Here is a 16,090-nt window from a genome sequence, read left to right as displayed (position 1 = left end):
CTGAATAAACACAGCACCATATAGCAGTTTGTAAAGGGACTTACTGGTGGCAGGGAAACAGGACTGCTTTAAAAGATTGGATTGGAAAAAGGATAGATATATAGGACAGTGCTCAGTAGATGGGATCTTTCACTAGCCTGGTTCTCAGCTGTGCCACTACTGCAGGTCATGCTTTTATACTCCCTGGAAGCTTATGCCTAAAGCTGCAAAGGCTTTAAAATCCAGATGAAAATTCAGTCAAACTCATGAAAAAGCAGAAGGCAATATAATAGGCTGGTAGCTTTTAGTTCATCTATGATTCCATTTCTGCTGAATATCTGTGCGCCCTACAAAAGCACTGTCCTATGGCTAGGATGCAACAAGTCCTGTTGTTAGCTAGACAGGCTTCAGCAGGGAGGAATTTTGATGAATTCACTATCATCCCAACCTAGAAACAAGACACATTCAGAGAGATGAAATGAAGAGCAGGCTTCAACTAGAAAGGCTTTATTTATTTATTTTCACAAGAGATATATACAGTAAGCCCTAAAGCATACCAGCATATCCCTGTAACCACCTGCATTCCTTGGTGAAAATGGTGAGGTATGGTAGCATCTCTGAAGATCATTAATTTTGCAGAGCTGAAGACAGAACTTCATCCTGAGCCTGTTTAATGGGGTTGAGAGTTGTCATCACTTTCACCAGAGCATAGTCCAAATCTTCAGCCCCTGAAGTCTTTGATTTTTACTGCCTGCCTTGAGCATACTTTAGGAGCACAATGATTAAGTGATACTCTTATCTCTGGTCCAGACAAAGGGAATGCATCTAAGGCTTTAAGTCCTCCTGATGTGAACACCTAAATCCTTCAGACAGATTTAAAAAGAATCCAAAGCCTAAATACCTAGTTATTCAGTACTAGAGCACAAGCTGAAATCACAAGGGGATTTGTTCCCATACTTGTGGTCTTTCTGCCAGACCACACTGCCTCCCACTTAATTAATTCTATTGATTTGTTTGTTTTTATCGGCCTTTCCACACTCAGCAGTTATTTAGGACTTACATGGGTAATGCATTTTCCAGTTAAATTGATCCCACTTTTTATATCCTTTCATGCACTTATTTGAAATTTCCCTGCCAAGTCTTTAATGTTTTCAAGTAGAATGCTGATTCATATTATTTAAAATATCCTGCAAAGAGAAAATCTGTGCAGAGCAACTAATAAAATGGGCTCTTTAAAACTGATTAATGACCAGTGAGGCTAAAGCACTTCCCTCCAGCAAAACAAACAAAACAAACCAGACCATTGCATCCAGTGGTACCTGCTGAGATGGAATTCAATTTGCTTCTGTAGGGCCATAATAAAACTCTTATCTGCCTTCCTGCTCCTGTTTTGAAGTACTCAATTTGAGTATCTGACTAATTTAGGTCAATGAATTTATATTTTGTGGTATGTCATGGTGGCTGTTCCAGAAACCACAGTACCTTACCAACATGGAGCCAAGTCACTCAGCCAAGTCACTCTTTATGGCCAGACTGAAAGCCGATAGCATTGCGCATGGCTGTGGCATTGGTCTGCAGTCAAATCATTATGGGCTTGAACTAATGAATTCCATCTCGGCTATAACTTACTCCTGATGGCAGCTCTTGCAAGAAGCCTCCACACATATCGAGCAGGGGAATATTAAAAGGCTTTGAAATATCACAGGATCAGGATAGTTTAGTGTGGGTGATTTGGTTTGGAGCTTCTGCTAGTGGCTTCTGTTAGCTTATCTACAGCCATTGTTAATAGATAACTTGTGGGAAAAGGAAATCAAGAGAAAGATGTGAGATTAGTCTCGTATTCACACTAATAGTAAAATGAAGACACTAAGCTGTCGTTACACTATATGGAGATACCTTCCTACAATACGTACTTATTCTTGTATATTAGGGTGGATACAAAGTGTTACAGACTTAGGTGGCATTGAGCAAACATCAAACTCAATGTGGAAGTCACTTGACTAAGTTAACCAGAAAATTCCTTTTGCTTTAGACCCAAAGCATCCCTTCTCAAAGAATGACTTTTCTTTAGTCAGTCTCTGTCCCACAGCCTGCAGACAGCCATCTGTTTATCAGCTAACCAGCACCAGCCAATCCTGTGCTATAAAGAGAGAGACACTGCTTAAGTTCTGGATAGGACTAAACTATTTTGGAAGTAACCATGGACAGCTGCCATTCAAAAGGATTTTTAGAGGCAGACCAAGCTGTCATTCAGTTGCTCCTCAGTAGGCAGTAAGACAGGAAATAACTGATTAGAGATAGTTTGAAATTCAATCATTTCAAATGTATTACTGTGTTCAGTGGGAGTGAGTTTTCCAGGGCTGCACTTGTTTGATATATGTTCCCTCTAGTTTTCTAGTCCTCTATTTTTTGTATCCAGCGATTCCAGTGATCCTGAAGCAAGTTGTCAGGATGATGATAATGTTGACTCCTTCTAGCCTTTGACTCCTGGGTTCTGATGGCCAGCTTGAAATGACATCAGGTTTTAAAACATTATTAGGTTAGTGGCTTCCACACCAGCTCCCACTTGGAAGTGGTCTCCTGTTCACTTTGACAGACCACAGTGCAGTCCATGTACAGACATACTATTGTGTAGCTCCCGGTCTGTGCCTTGTACAGAGCTAATTCAGGAGAGGAATATTCAAGATGACAAGATGGACAGCATGTCAGAACATTGCAGTCCACAACAGCACCTTTCTATGAACAGCATTGACATCTATCTTCAGGAAAGCAGCGTTAGAAGAAGCCTGTCCCCAGACTGTACATATCAGCATGCATAAGTAAATCCCATGAATATAAGCTTTGTCAATCTTCCTGACAAAGATCACAGCCTTTAGATAAGGAGCCCAGCCAAAAGCACATTTCTGTTCCTTTCTTCATCATTAAACTTGATAGCTCAGTGATAGGCAGCTATTCAATAAGATTAAGGCTTGCAGCAGAAAGAAAACCCACAATGACCACAGTACCTTCCTCCTCCCTTTCTTTATATAAACATATTTTGGCTAAGTTTACAGTAAGTGAACAGCAGCAATGCATAGAAATGTGATCTCCAATGGCAAAAAAAAATAATCTCTAGCCCATTTACAATATTTAACTGTAAATTATTATCTCAAGTTGTTGTTCAGGTTCAGGGACGATTCCTGTCATGAGGACCTGTAAACAATAAGTAGGCATTCATAGTAGTTTATTTTACCAAGTGGGATAACTTTTAAACCTAAATGAATTTCCAGAGATTTTCATGACAGCATCTTCCTTGGTCTTATGCAGAATATGGGACTGGACATAGCCGCTCTTGTTCTGGCTGCGACTCAAAGTAAGCCTGACATTTTGATGAGCTTCCTAAGCAGTACTGAGTTGACAAGTCTTAGAAAAACATTCACTGGTCAGGGATAAGAAAATCAATTCAAACTTCAGCTAACTGCCTCAATTAGTGGGTTTGAGTCATTGATGCACCAAATATTTATAAGTGCAGAATAACTAGGATCAAGGGCACCTTGCTGCCAAGTTATTAATGTAGCAACTGTGAGGCAGCATAGATGTACATAGTGTAGGGACTAATTTGTCTAATTTTATTAATCTACCAAGTTGTCTGGGGAGTGCATACACATCTGGTCTACTTTAGAGATCTGTATTTGATTAAGGTGAACTATTCCATGGAAGTCTTCTCCAATGATAGCTATAAGGAGGCTCAGTATTAGGTCTAGAGAACTTTAATACCAGGGATGAATATACCTCTTTAAATGAAAAGCTCTGTCTAAAAAAGATCTTCCAATACAGAGCCTAAAGATGTGCACCAGCAGGTACACTCCTGTTAGGCTTTCTTTGTTAAAATACAATTTCCTAAAGGGAAGACAAACCCCTTGCAGTACAGTCACAGTTCACCTCCCCACCCACTCCAGGGAAGTTTCATTGAGTACTTCATCTCACTTTTTATTAAGTCTTTCTGCTTCAGTCAGAGCAGCTGAAGCAATCAACTGCAGTGGCACCACAGAGATATATAAAAGAAAGTGCCTGAACAACTTCATTGCAAATTCCTTAGGGCATAAAGGTGCACATGATATGGACAATCCTGTTGTTGCAAATATCCTAGAAGAAAGGACAAACTCATCAGGGGTCTCAGCTAGAGTCCCAACTGCATTGAATTCAGATGTTTAGCACAGGACCAATTCATCCCATTGTCACCTTCTCCAAAGACATTGCCTCCAAATTGTGTTGGAGCATCAGTCAGCACAAGTGGACTTCTCTGGAATCACACTACCTCTTCTAAAGAGCTTTGTTATCTGAAATCTCAGTCAACATAATTAGTAAAGAGATTTGCTTGCTCTGTAGATCTAGAATTTGTCTGTCCTCAAATTTTAACATGACTTTCACTGCAATATTAAGTTCTCAATATTATATTCTAGTGGAATTTTCCTTTGCTGGGTATACTGCTGCCACTGAAAATATAGCAGAAGATAGAACACTCCACCCCAAAGGAATTCATTAGCTGAAGACAGATGATAGACAGACAAAGCAGCAGGGCACAGTTCTCAGCAACTGATTAACTCTGAGTCAGAAGTCAGAACTGTCCATTTTGTCAAGTTCATCTTTAAACAGAGGAGAACCCAGTCTTCTTCCTGCACCTTGGTCATCTAATGTGCAAGTGCAGACGACAAGACCTGTGAGAAACAGAGCATATAAGTACCCAAAAGGAGGAAGATTCATCTTCAACAGTTTTTGCATTAGGACTCCCATCTGCTGTGATAGATTGCATTTGATCTATTCCAAATGATATGGTTTTGCATGTGCTTGAGACAATCAAAAACAGGGAGGTATAGCCAGTGGTGAATATGGCATAAATCTGGCTTATTCAAGCCTTGAAACATGCCTTATTTGCATTTATTTTTTTTTTGTGGCAGATACAATACTTCAAAGACCGACCCATTTGAGTATATTCTGTCCTTTAAAACCAACAGCAGTGTGCTAGCTGCAGTTACTGTTACTTATGTTGTGACATTTAGTCAAAAACATCACGTTCTTAGCTCACCAATAACAATGAGTATAACCAGAAAATTTAATGCTTGAGACTCTTGAGACAAGTGGTCTGCCCACTGTTGGTTATGGGTACAATTAAAATTGACTAGCCCCCGGAATGCAGATTAAGTCATATAGAGCCCACTTCTGCGTAGGCCTTTTGTACAGGCCCTAGAACAACTCATGCAAGACAGAAAAGCCAGTTGTAATAACCCAGTCAATAACTAAGAGGTCCATAAATTTCAGTGCTGACTTATCGGCCATGCTTTGACACATCCAACTCCTCACATCTCTGGAGTTGCATGACACCCACACATCTATGCAGATGCACAAATGATATCTCCCAGGGATAAAATCTGGGCTAGACCCAGGCCCACAAGAAGACAAACAAAAGGAGTTAGTATTTCAAAAAAAGATGAACTCCTGTTCACACTACACTTCCCAAGTGAGTCACTTGGGTAAAGTCATCAGGATAGCTGGGCTGCCTGCAGCACCATTTCAATAAACAGTATTTTACCATAAAACCTTAGTTTGAAAAACCATTTTTTTTAATAATAGGAATGTGCCTCAGATAAAATGCAAGAGATGAGCATAGCTATCAGTCTAGAATATAATGCCTAATGTGAACTGGATTATATTAGATTTCCTTTACACAAAGAGGCAGTGGTAAGAGAAGAGTACATGCACAACAGTAAAGAACAAAGTACTGATCTTAATGTAAGTGGCAAAAGCTACCAGTGCTGCACATGGCTTTCCATGTATAAGTCCATTGATTGCACAGGTCCCACATCTTACTACTGATTCTTTGATATCTGTTACACCCGGTATGAAGTGTGGTCTCATGTCCTTTTAGTGTACCTGGGACACCAATCTTATTAAACAGTCTGCCCATGCATCAGTCCCAGAATGTGTTATGCAACTGAACTTCCATAAACATTCAGTGCTGGGAAACCCATTCCTTATCAGGAAACCAGGTGCAAAGTCTCTTCTGCATGTATTTGATTAGATATTCTGAAAATGATCTTAGTACCTCTCATGAGGCTGCAAATTGGGTAAGAATCTTTTCTGTGCTGTCTTTGGACAGCTTTTCAACTTTCTTCATTGTCAGCTTTTGCAAGAGCCTTGCACTTTAAGCTTCTCTGCACATCTCCATGTTCCTGTAATGTTGTTCAAGTTGATGCTTATTAATACTCCTTATTAAAGTCTTCCAGAATAAAATCTTCCCTAATTAGTAATGTTGGAGTGCCTTTTCCATTATTCATTAGAAAGAAAAAAATGGGTTAGTCCTTCGCTGCATCTTCCAGAGAGCAGAATTATTGAGGTTACTCCGATATAGTTCAAGTGTCTCCAGCTGCAGCTGTAAATTTCCACTCAGGTTTTCTGCCATTCCTCTTTCTCAAAATCACATGCTCTGGCTGCTAATCTTCCCTGCACATTCCCCCTTATGTACTGCCCACAGTACACAGGCACAACACCTTCTTCCAGAGGCACATGTAAAAAAGCACAAGCCCTTTTGCATTTACAACATACTGCAACATACCAGTGCACATGCAAATAGTTTCACACCACCACAAAGCCTGTTGCACTTGCATATTCCCTTTGGGAGCAAAGAGAAGGGAGACACAGTAATCACAAATTTGTGCATGTAAGAATTAACACCCCTACACTCAACATTAGACATTACTGAAGACAATACTCTCCTGCTCTGGAAATTTTTTCCGTTAACAGGTGTTTTGTCATGGGACAACACATTAGAAAAGAATTAAGGATGGCAACGAAAAACACCAGACTTCCAACAGAAAAATAGAGTCTTTAGGCTAATTCCCTAAATTCCCATGCCTTAATTCCTAATTAAGCAATTAACTAATTCCCATTCCATCCATAGCTAAAGAGGACAGAACTATTATTTGCCTTTGTGCTGAAAATACTAATTGATCTGAGAAGTGTTCAATGTTCTCCACATGCAGTGAATGTGGTGGTAGTGGGGAGACGTTTGTCAGCTCACAAATGTATCCAGGCAAGGCAGGTGGAGAGAGGTGGAGAGAAAATGGGGGTGGAAATTAGCAATTTAGGAAAATGCCTCTCCTGGCAGAGGTGAATAAATTGTTTCTGATATATTCAGTCTTATGAATCTGACCTGTTGGTGGAAGTGATCCACAGGAATAAGAAATACAGGCAGTGGCCATGAGCACCACGATGATGTCTGCCTATTAAGTCAAATGTGATTTAAGGTAAGCTTGTAGCTCACAGGAAAAAAAAAAAAAAACTCTGAGGGGAAAAGATATGTAAAAGACATTGCAGTTTTTTTGCCTCATACATGGAGTCTTCTGCTATTTTTCATTTCATCCCTTTCATCACAGTACAATCCTGCCTAGAGCTAGGACCTGGCAACACTCGAGTAATATTTACTTGAAGGATTTCAGGAGTCTTCCATTGCAAAACTTTTTTTTTTTTTAAAAAAAACACCAGACAGACAGCCTTTTGGAAGGCATTGAACAATATCAAATCCAAAGGATATGCGATGAATTGAGAGAGTTCCCTTCTGAACTGCTAACCACAGCAGGCAAAGTGCATGCAAATGATTTTCCCACCTCCAACAGCAGCCTCCCAGTGCTTTCTTTTCACCGGGGAGAGGAAGAGAGGGATGCAGGGTTCCAGTTTAGTTGTCAGCCCTTGGGCTTCTAGGGTCTTGTCTAACATGCAGCTGGGTCAACTGAACTGATAATGAATTCAAGTGTCTGTCTTCTCATCTCCCCCCCACCTTGGAAAATGATCATAGAATATCTCAAGTTGGAAGGGACCCATAAGGATCATTAAGTCCAACTCCTGACACCGCACTGGTCTACCCAAATAGCTTCTCTTGTGATAGTTTGTTAAAGTGGAAATAGATGTCCAGAACACACTTATTTCTGGCAGCTCCTTTCTCTAGGATTGTGGGGTAATTTATGGCTTGGTGCTAAGCAACTAACTGCAGACTCTTCACCTATAAGGAACTTGGGCACTTAACATAGGCTGCTTTTGTACTCAGTATGGATGCTGAAAATACCCTGAAGTAAACTCCTTGAACTCCTTCTGCATTTCCCTGGGGCAAATGGCCCAGTCAGTCACTGGTATCCTCAGCTTGTTTTGTAATTATCAAAGCACTTCTCCCCTTAGGCTTCCTCATTTTCCACAAACATGTAGTTCTCCATATAATCATGGAAGTAGGGCAGTTTCTTGACCTTGTCTCAATACTTGAAGGGATTCACTGAGCTACAGTCAAAGAACTTATGCAGTCCTCAGTTACTCCATGGTAGAACAAAACCCATTGAAATCCATATATGTTTTGACTGAACAAGAACAAAGAAGCAGAGAACAGATTTATAAGAAATTAAAATTATTTCTCTGCCACAGGCTAAAAAAAATCCCCCTTCCCGTGGGCTTTGAGTTTGATTTGTATTTCAATAAAAATAAATCAAAGTGGACAGATTAGCTTGTTTTGAAGTGCAAATGCTTTGAAAACATTAAAGGACAATTAACAACGTGGCATGTTCTTATAGTTATTTTTGGTTATTATTTTTTTATTTACCCTTTGTTCTTAGATGATCATGTGTATCCTATGTGTCTGATGGAAAGTTTTGCTCTATGCAATAAAATAGCTGTAAGAAATGAAGTGAGAATTTCTTCTCCAATATTCTCTTACTACTGAACAATGCAAAGCAGCTATTTGAAATACCTGTGTAATTTAAATATTGATCCCTGGGCACATCCTACAGCCTCTAAAAGCTGAGTTGTTTTGGCTGAACTTGAATATAAGTAAAAAGCAAACTGTTTTTCAAGTGATAGTCAGATGCTAGGTTTTGAGGCTTTGTTTCTGATCTCACTTGACCGAATGAGAGCCAAGAGAAGCACCTGAGTCAGTCAGGTTACCTCAATGCTGGAAGGAAAAGCAGGACTTGAACCAGACCCAGTTTGGGGAGGTAGGGTGCCTATTCATAATTAATAAGGCAGTACCGTGGTTCCAGATTAATTGGCAATGAATAGACAGTAAACAAAATACTTGCAGAGACTGCTTAGGGTAAACACACCTAAGCTCAGCAGCAGTGTAGAAGAACAGTTGACCTTCATGAGTTCTCACAAAGCAGTTTTGCACAAAAGCATTTCATATTTTATTTACATTTGTCTGAGAAAGCTCCAGCCCTGAATACCCCTCTTATACTGCTTCCAGAAGCCTAACACTAGAATGGATGTGTCCCCACATACAGCATCCAATATATGGTTGTCAGCTTTACCCTGACACCAGCCTCTGACCCACAGCAGATCTCCATCCTCTACTACAAAGGTCTCAAACCACACGAGGCAAATCCCTGACATCTTCCACTTGACAACTGAGCCAAACATGATTGATATTTTTTTTCCTAACATGGAAAACTGAGTAAACAGAACTTTTAAGCTCTTTGCTTTTATTTCTTCAAAAGTTTTTTAAGGACTGAAGAAGTGCTTTTTCTTTGAAATGGATCATAAGATCTTATGAAAGCCAAGCAAAGAGAAGGAAGAGAGCCAGAAAGGCTTTCAATGTGTCTGAGTGCTAAGGAACAAAGACCTTTCTAAATTCCTTAGACCACTCTGTGTTCCTCCCAAGATAATTTCATGTCAGTATTAGAGGGAGAGCTTAGCCTGAGTATGGCTCCAGCTTCAAGTTTGTCCAGACCTCAGAAATATTTAGAGCCTGGTTTTGAGATCCAGTCTCATTTGAAAGATGGACATTTCACAAATTGCAGGCCTAGATTAAATGTTAAATTCAGCCAGAGGCTAACAGTAGACATTTGTCTGGTATCATCTGCAGATACTCTGAGGAAGCTGACAAACTTCAGTGAACTAAGATTTATTTCACAAAATATTTGAAGTCCTTCAGAGAACAGCGATCTTTTGTGTACAGATTAAAGCTCTGAAATCAGGTCTAAAGAGGGAAAGGCAGAGGAGTAACCTCATGGTCTCCAATTTCCCAAACTTGGGATATTTTATCCTGGAAAGTGGCATAAATTCCACACAAACATACTGTGGTGTAAATGCCTGAAGTAACTAGGAAAATAAAACTAACATTCACATTTTTAAGGAAAAGGTACAGCATTGAAGAGGCTTTCAGGGTAGGGCATAACTGCATTATCTGAGCGTTCCCTAGGCTCCCAACCTTAGATGCTATCGCGCTGGGGAAACTTGGTGTGCTAGCTCTAAGGAACACCACGGAGCGTGGAGTGGAGTGGAGACACCACGGTTAGGCTCTGTAATCAGGTGGGGCCTCAATTGTTCTTGTGCACAAAGCTGCACTTTTTGCCACCCTAAGCCAAAGACCTGTCATGTTTTGACAAATGCTGTACCCTAGTGTACTTTTTGCTCATTATAATATCATTATAATACCAAAACACACCTCCATCCCAAAAGCTACCCGCCTCCAAGGTGCGACCACCCCTCACTGAGCATGCGCTCTGAATTTCTCGGAGCCTATTACTTTAAACGGAAACGGGAAAACTTTACACCAATCATAAATAAGATATGCTTGACTAGAGCCACTCAAGCTCCACCTAAAAGATAGAAAATAATATAAATTGGCCCAAGAGAGAGGGGATGTTAGGGAAGATACCATCGTCAGGGGAGATACCATCCCGAGGACATACAACATTCTTAGGACCTCCTGACTCCTGGGATCAGTCGACGGGCTGAGCCTCGCTTCCCCCCCCCCATTGGGACGCCTTTGGGTGAGATCTGAATATTTGCTTATAAATCTCTATAGAGTCTTTGATCCTTTTAACGCGTTTATTTCTAGGCTGCGCACCTGTAACACGGTGCGCTAGGTGCGCTAGGTGCGCTAGGTGCGCTAGGTGCGCTAGGTGCGCTAGGTGCGCTAGGTGCGCTAGGTGCGCTAGGTGCGCTAGGTGCGCTAGGTGCGCTAGGTGCGCTAGGTGCGCTAGGTGCGCTAGGTGCGCTAGGTGCGCTAGGTGCGCTAGGTGCGCTAGGTGCGCTAGGTGCGCTAGGTGCGCTAGGTGAACCCGCACCTAGAACCCGCACCTAGAACCCGCACCTAGAACCCGCACCTAGAACCCGCACCTAGAACCCGCACCTAGAACCCGCACCTAGAACCCGCACCTAGAACCCGCACCTAGAACCCGCACCTAGAACCCGCACCTAGAACCCGCACCTAGAACCCGCACCTAGAACCCGCACCTAGAACCCGCACCTAGAACCCGCACCTAGAACCCGCACCTAGAACCCGCACCTAGAACCCGCACCTAGAACCCGCACCTAGAACCCGCACCTAGAACCCGCACCTAGAACCCGCACCTAGAACCCGCACCTAGAACCCGCACCTAGAACCCGCACCTAGAACCCGCACCTAGAACCCGCACCTAGAACCCGCACCTAGAACCCGCACCTAGAACCCGCACCTAGAACCCGCACCTAGAACCCGCACCTAGAACCCGCACCTAGAACCCGCACCTAGAACCCGCACCTAGAACCCGCACCTAGAACCCGCACCTAGAACCCGCACCTAGAACCCGCACCTAGAACCCGCACCTAGAACCCGCACCTAGAACACCTGTAACACCTGTGTATTTCATGCATACTAGCTTGCTTTTGCAGATAGTCACTATCACCGGCAATCCAAAAGAACCTGATTATCTGTTGCTGTAATAAACCATACTTGATTGCATTGTGATAGCTCTCATTAATGCGACTAGGGTGAGGGTGGTTATCTGTGATAGTTCAGTGTTCTGAATCTAACCAGACCCCCAGACGGTTAATGCATTGTTGGTGAATGTCTGAACGGACCCCCAGGTGGTTATTACGTTTTTGGTGAATGTCTGAGCGGACCCCCAGGTGGTTATTACGTTTTTGGTGAATGTCCGAACGGACCCCCAGTTTTGGTGAATGTCCGACTGGTTCAGTACTCTGAATCCAAACGGGCCCGTGACGGTTAATCAGCTACACCCCTTTAACGCGACACATACCATGTAAATAATAGTACACTCATTACTGTGTTGATCTAATAAGGTATATTAAATCTCCCCATGAAGCATGCCTGGGATAGATTGTTTCTCTTACTGCTATTTCTTGTTGCTAGGGAAGCACAAGAAAGAACGTGCTTCATTGGGGTATATCAAGAAAGAATTTGGTCCATATTTGTAGAGGAATATGCCCTCTACACACCCACTGACTTAATTCATCCCTAAAGATAAAGGACAGTCACAAGCTTTGCACTGTATAGCCACCACCATTATATCCCCCTTTCACAAAGCAGAAAAAAAGTGGTAGGTATTTTTAGTAGTCCCATCTGCCTTCCAGGAATTACCTTCTGTGAGATCAAGCAACATAGCCCTGTATTATGAGGACTAAGTGCCCTCCACAACTAATTTCAGTACATTAATACCACCCTTCACACCTATGAACGACTTCACTCTGATGGGGGAGAACCTTTTAATCAGGTCTAAAATTATTGTTTAAGACTATTTACATACTCAGGACATACAATATCTGCACATCTTAAGCTAGCCATGCAGTAACACTTTTTCCTTAAAAAATGATATTTACATAGAAGTTGAGAATATTAATCTTGTCTTTTGCAACTATATAGTATTTTGCAGCCATCTTAAGTGACATAGGAGGGCCAAAACATCACCCTTTCCAAATTACAACCCCAGGCAATGTTAAAGGAGCCTGAACAAAAGTCATATGCCTAAAGAAAACCTGTGGTGTAAAGACCGCAGGGACACCAGGGCTCTTTTAAGATCAGTAACTGCTACTACTTTGATGACAATAGCTTCAACTCTTATTGAGGACAGGCTCCCTTCTAATACCACTTGCTCTCCAGCAGTACTTTTTCAGTGACTATTCATTGGTCAACAACTTTGCCTGGCAACAGCAAACACCCAACAACTTCCATGACTTAATGCTGGAGAACAAGCAGTCCAAGACAACAAGGATCCCAAATCACCCTTCTTTGTTCCTTCTAAACTCTTTACGTTCCTGATGGCCTCATCATTAAGAGTCTAATTTTATCGGCAACCATGGGGCTTGTCAACCCCCACAGCCACACTCCCACAAAAACCTGACATTCACATTTTATTTTTCACCCCACCCCAGTCACAGAGGTCTTTTCCAAAGACAGCTTTTACACACCTGCTTGTAGCATGTAGCTGATTTAAAAACACACACTTCAGCCTTAACAGGACAAGAAAAAAGCTGAAGGCTTCTCCTGTCATTTTTCATAGGTTCAAGAACCTCAAACCAAAATGGCTGCTAAGCTCAACAGGTAGTTGATAGAGGAAGCCCATCTGTTGGCCACCACGTGCTGCCTTGCACCATGCTCACCATCTGGATGCTCAGACATGCCCACACTCAGCCCTACTCAAACACATGGCCATGAAATACTCAAATACCTATGATGGTTCAGGTGCTTACTTATCAGCTGGAGTCACACTGGCATTTGTATGTGCCAAGACCCTTGCTACAAATAACCACAGTCATTACAGTGATGAGAAAATACAAAAGTCACTGTTTGAAAGCTGAAAAACAAATTCCACAGCTATAAATTCACGCCTACTAAGGACATGCCACATCCCAGAAGCAGTTACAGAAAATAGTATTACTTAACATTCAGAACTATGCTGTTTACTACACTTTCTGGGAGGCACTGTCACCTTCTATTCAGACATTCAGGATTTAGAAATGCAGCTACAAAGATAAAATGCAACCTAAAGGCCAGATAAGGGCCTCGCTCTGTACACAGCCTGTGGAGAAGTCAGAAGCCAGCCTTTGCCAGCACTCCCAGCTCTTCCAGTACTTGGCTCTGCTCCAGTGCAAGACCCTTCAGCTTCACCTGGAGGATGCAGCCAAGAATCATCTTTAACAAGAAAAGCACATTTTAAAAGCTGTTCTGGTACACTATGGACCTGATTCTCTACCTTTTCTATTACTTATATCTAAAGTGTTTAGCACAGCTATACCAGGCTGAGTTCAATTCATCTATCAAGAGCAACACACTGACATTGAACTGCAGCCCTCAAGAATTAAATGTGTGCATCATGACAGCTTGCACTGTAGAATGAGAATGAGCTGGATTTAGAGGAGCCTCTCTCCTCTGCAACTGGAGCATAACATGGGCTGCACAACACTGAAATACAATTGCACTTTGTAATCTCTTTTCACAGATGTAAATACCAGACTGTCATGAAAATTGACCATGGTTTAATATACCGATGAGGCTGATATGATGAATATGCTTTAGACCATTAATCATGTTTAATCCACTAGCTTTTAGGATAACACAGTATCATAAGCAGAAGTAGTTACTATGGTATGTAAAATACTTTCCAAACACTAAAACTTTTGTGAGGCAACCCCAGTAGCTTTGCTTTCCAAATGTATTTTCTCTTATGAATTCAGCAGAGAGTATCACTTGCCCGGTTTCAGCAAAACTGCAGCCAGATGTCAGCTTTGATCTCATCACCACGTAATGAGGACAGATAAAGGACAAATAGGTTACACTGCACTTCAGCAATGGGAAGAATTAACTTCCCTGTTCCTTGCAGCACCATCTGGGTTTGGCAAAGTTAATTCTCATCCATGTCAAGAGTTCATTCAAGGAAATAATTTTGTTTTCCAAATGCTATTCCTTCCTGTTTTTTCTGGATATGTAATGCCTGATCCCTTGACCTACTCCTTCTGTCCTGATTATTCATACTTTAAGCATCTTAAAACAAAAAGTACTGCAGAAAAATGCTAGAATTAGTGCAAGGCATTTAAAGCACATTTTTAATAAGCGAAGTAATATTCTACAATATATTTCTTCTACAGTTCTACAGACCAAAAAGAGATGACTACAATTCTCTAGTCAGAGCTATAAAAAAATAAAAATCCTGCATTTCAGATCTGCTTTCTGACTGATGCCAGGTACCTGGTAGACCTCAGCCTCACACCTGCATAGGAGAAGCAGCTACATGCTACCTCATAACACCCTAAAGACAGAAAATACCAGGCAACACTTCCAGAGAACTTTAATATCAAACACTATAGGAACACAAAGCATGATTATTTCAGCAGACAAAGCTTAAGCTCTAAAAGCAAACAGGTCACAACCACTCCAGCCACCCACTTCTCACCTTCCTTCATCAATACAGTAGTGGGTCACCAACTCCTTTCTTAAATATATACTACATTTCAAAGCATCCAAAAGCCAAAATGTTTCAACCACCCATCATCTCCTCACCCAGATGCCCCCAGCAGTACCTTTGCCTTGATAGTTGCCTCCAAACAGCTGAGCAGTCTTTGTAGTGCAGCAACTCATTATTCCAAAGTGCCTCCTGCAGTAGCTCAGACTTTGATCAATTGCCCTGGGTCACCTTCCTTACTTATATACTGGCTGCAGGGTGGAGCTGGAGGGCAGGCAATTCCCTTCAAGGGCCTGTTGCACTTCGGAAGACCTTTGTATCAGCAGGCACATGGGTCCTTACAATGAGAACCTACCAAAAATGTTTTGCTACTGGCAAAAAAAAAAAAAAAAAAGAAAAAGAAAAAAAAAAAGATTGATTTAAAACCAAAACAAAACATTTAAATAAAATTATGTAGAATTTGATTACTTTCTCCATTTCTTTTATTTTTAAATGGAAGTTGTGCTTTGAAAACAATCATTCATGATCATAGCAATATCTCATTTCTGTGTTTTTTTTTGTTTGTTTGTTTTTTGTTTGTTTGTTTTAAACCAGTTGTTTTAGACTGTATTTGTTGTGTTTTCACTTTCATGTTTCTAATTTTTTTGTTTCAGTATGTCCAATACAATGATTCATGTATAATATGTCATATCATATCATCTTCATGTATGATCTTCTCATTTTAAGCATACAGTAAGCATGACAGATTATAACATTTTTTTCATCAAATTTATTGTAAAAATATTTAAGGATAGCTGCTAATTAGCACAGATCTAAAACACCCTTTTTTTTTTTTTTTTTTTTTTTTTCTTTAGATCAAAGTGTCCCCTATTTGAGTTTGTAATGAAATAGGCTAACACTTTGAAGAAGAAAAG

At 41.1% G+C, this 16,090-nt stretch overlaps 1 long non-coding RNA gene across 1 annotated transcript; it reads right to left on the bottom strand.

The window, feature by feature from the left end:
- Nucleotides 1–470: 470 nt before the first annotated feature.
- On the bottom strand, nt 471–15,541 carry LOC137864415 (uncharacterized). Its single transcript, XR_011101495.1, has 2 exons — nt 15,295–15,541; nt 471–4,676 (listed from the first exon to the last, which is right to left on the bottom strand). It is a non-coding gene; the product is annotated as an uncharacterized lncRNA (long non-coding RNA).
- Nucleotides 15,542–16,090: the final 549 nt, after the last annotated feature.

Source organism: Anas acuta, chromosome 14 (genome assembly GCF_963932015.1).
Source record: "Anas acuta chromosome 14, bAnaAcu1.1, whole genome shotgun sequence".
In the NCBI taxonomy this organism is placed as follows: Eukaryota; Metazoa; Chordata; class Aves; order Anseriformes; family Anatidae; genus Anas; species Anas acuta.
Note: the sequence above shows the minus strand (reverse complement) of the source record. Positions and strands in the feature narration are given on the sequence as shown.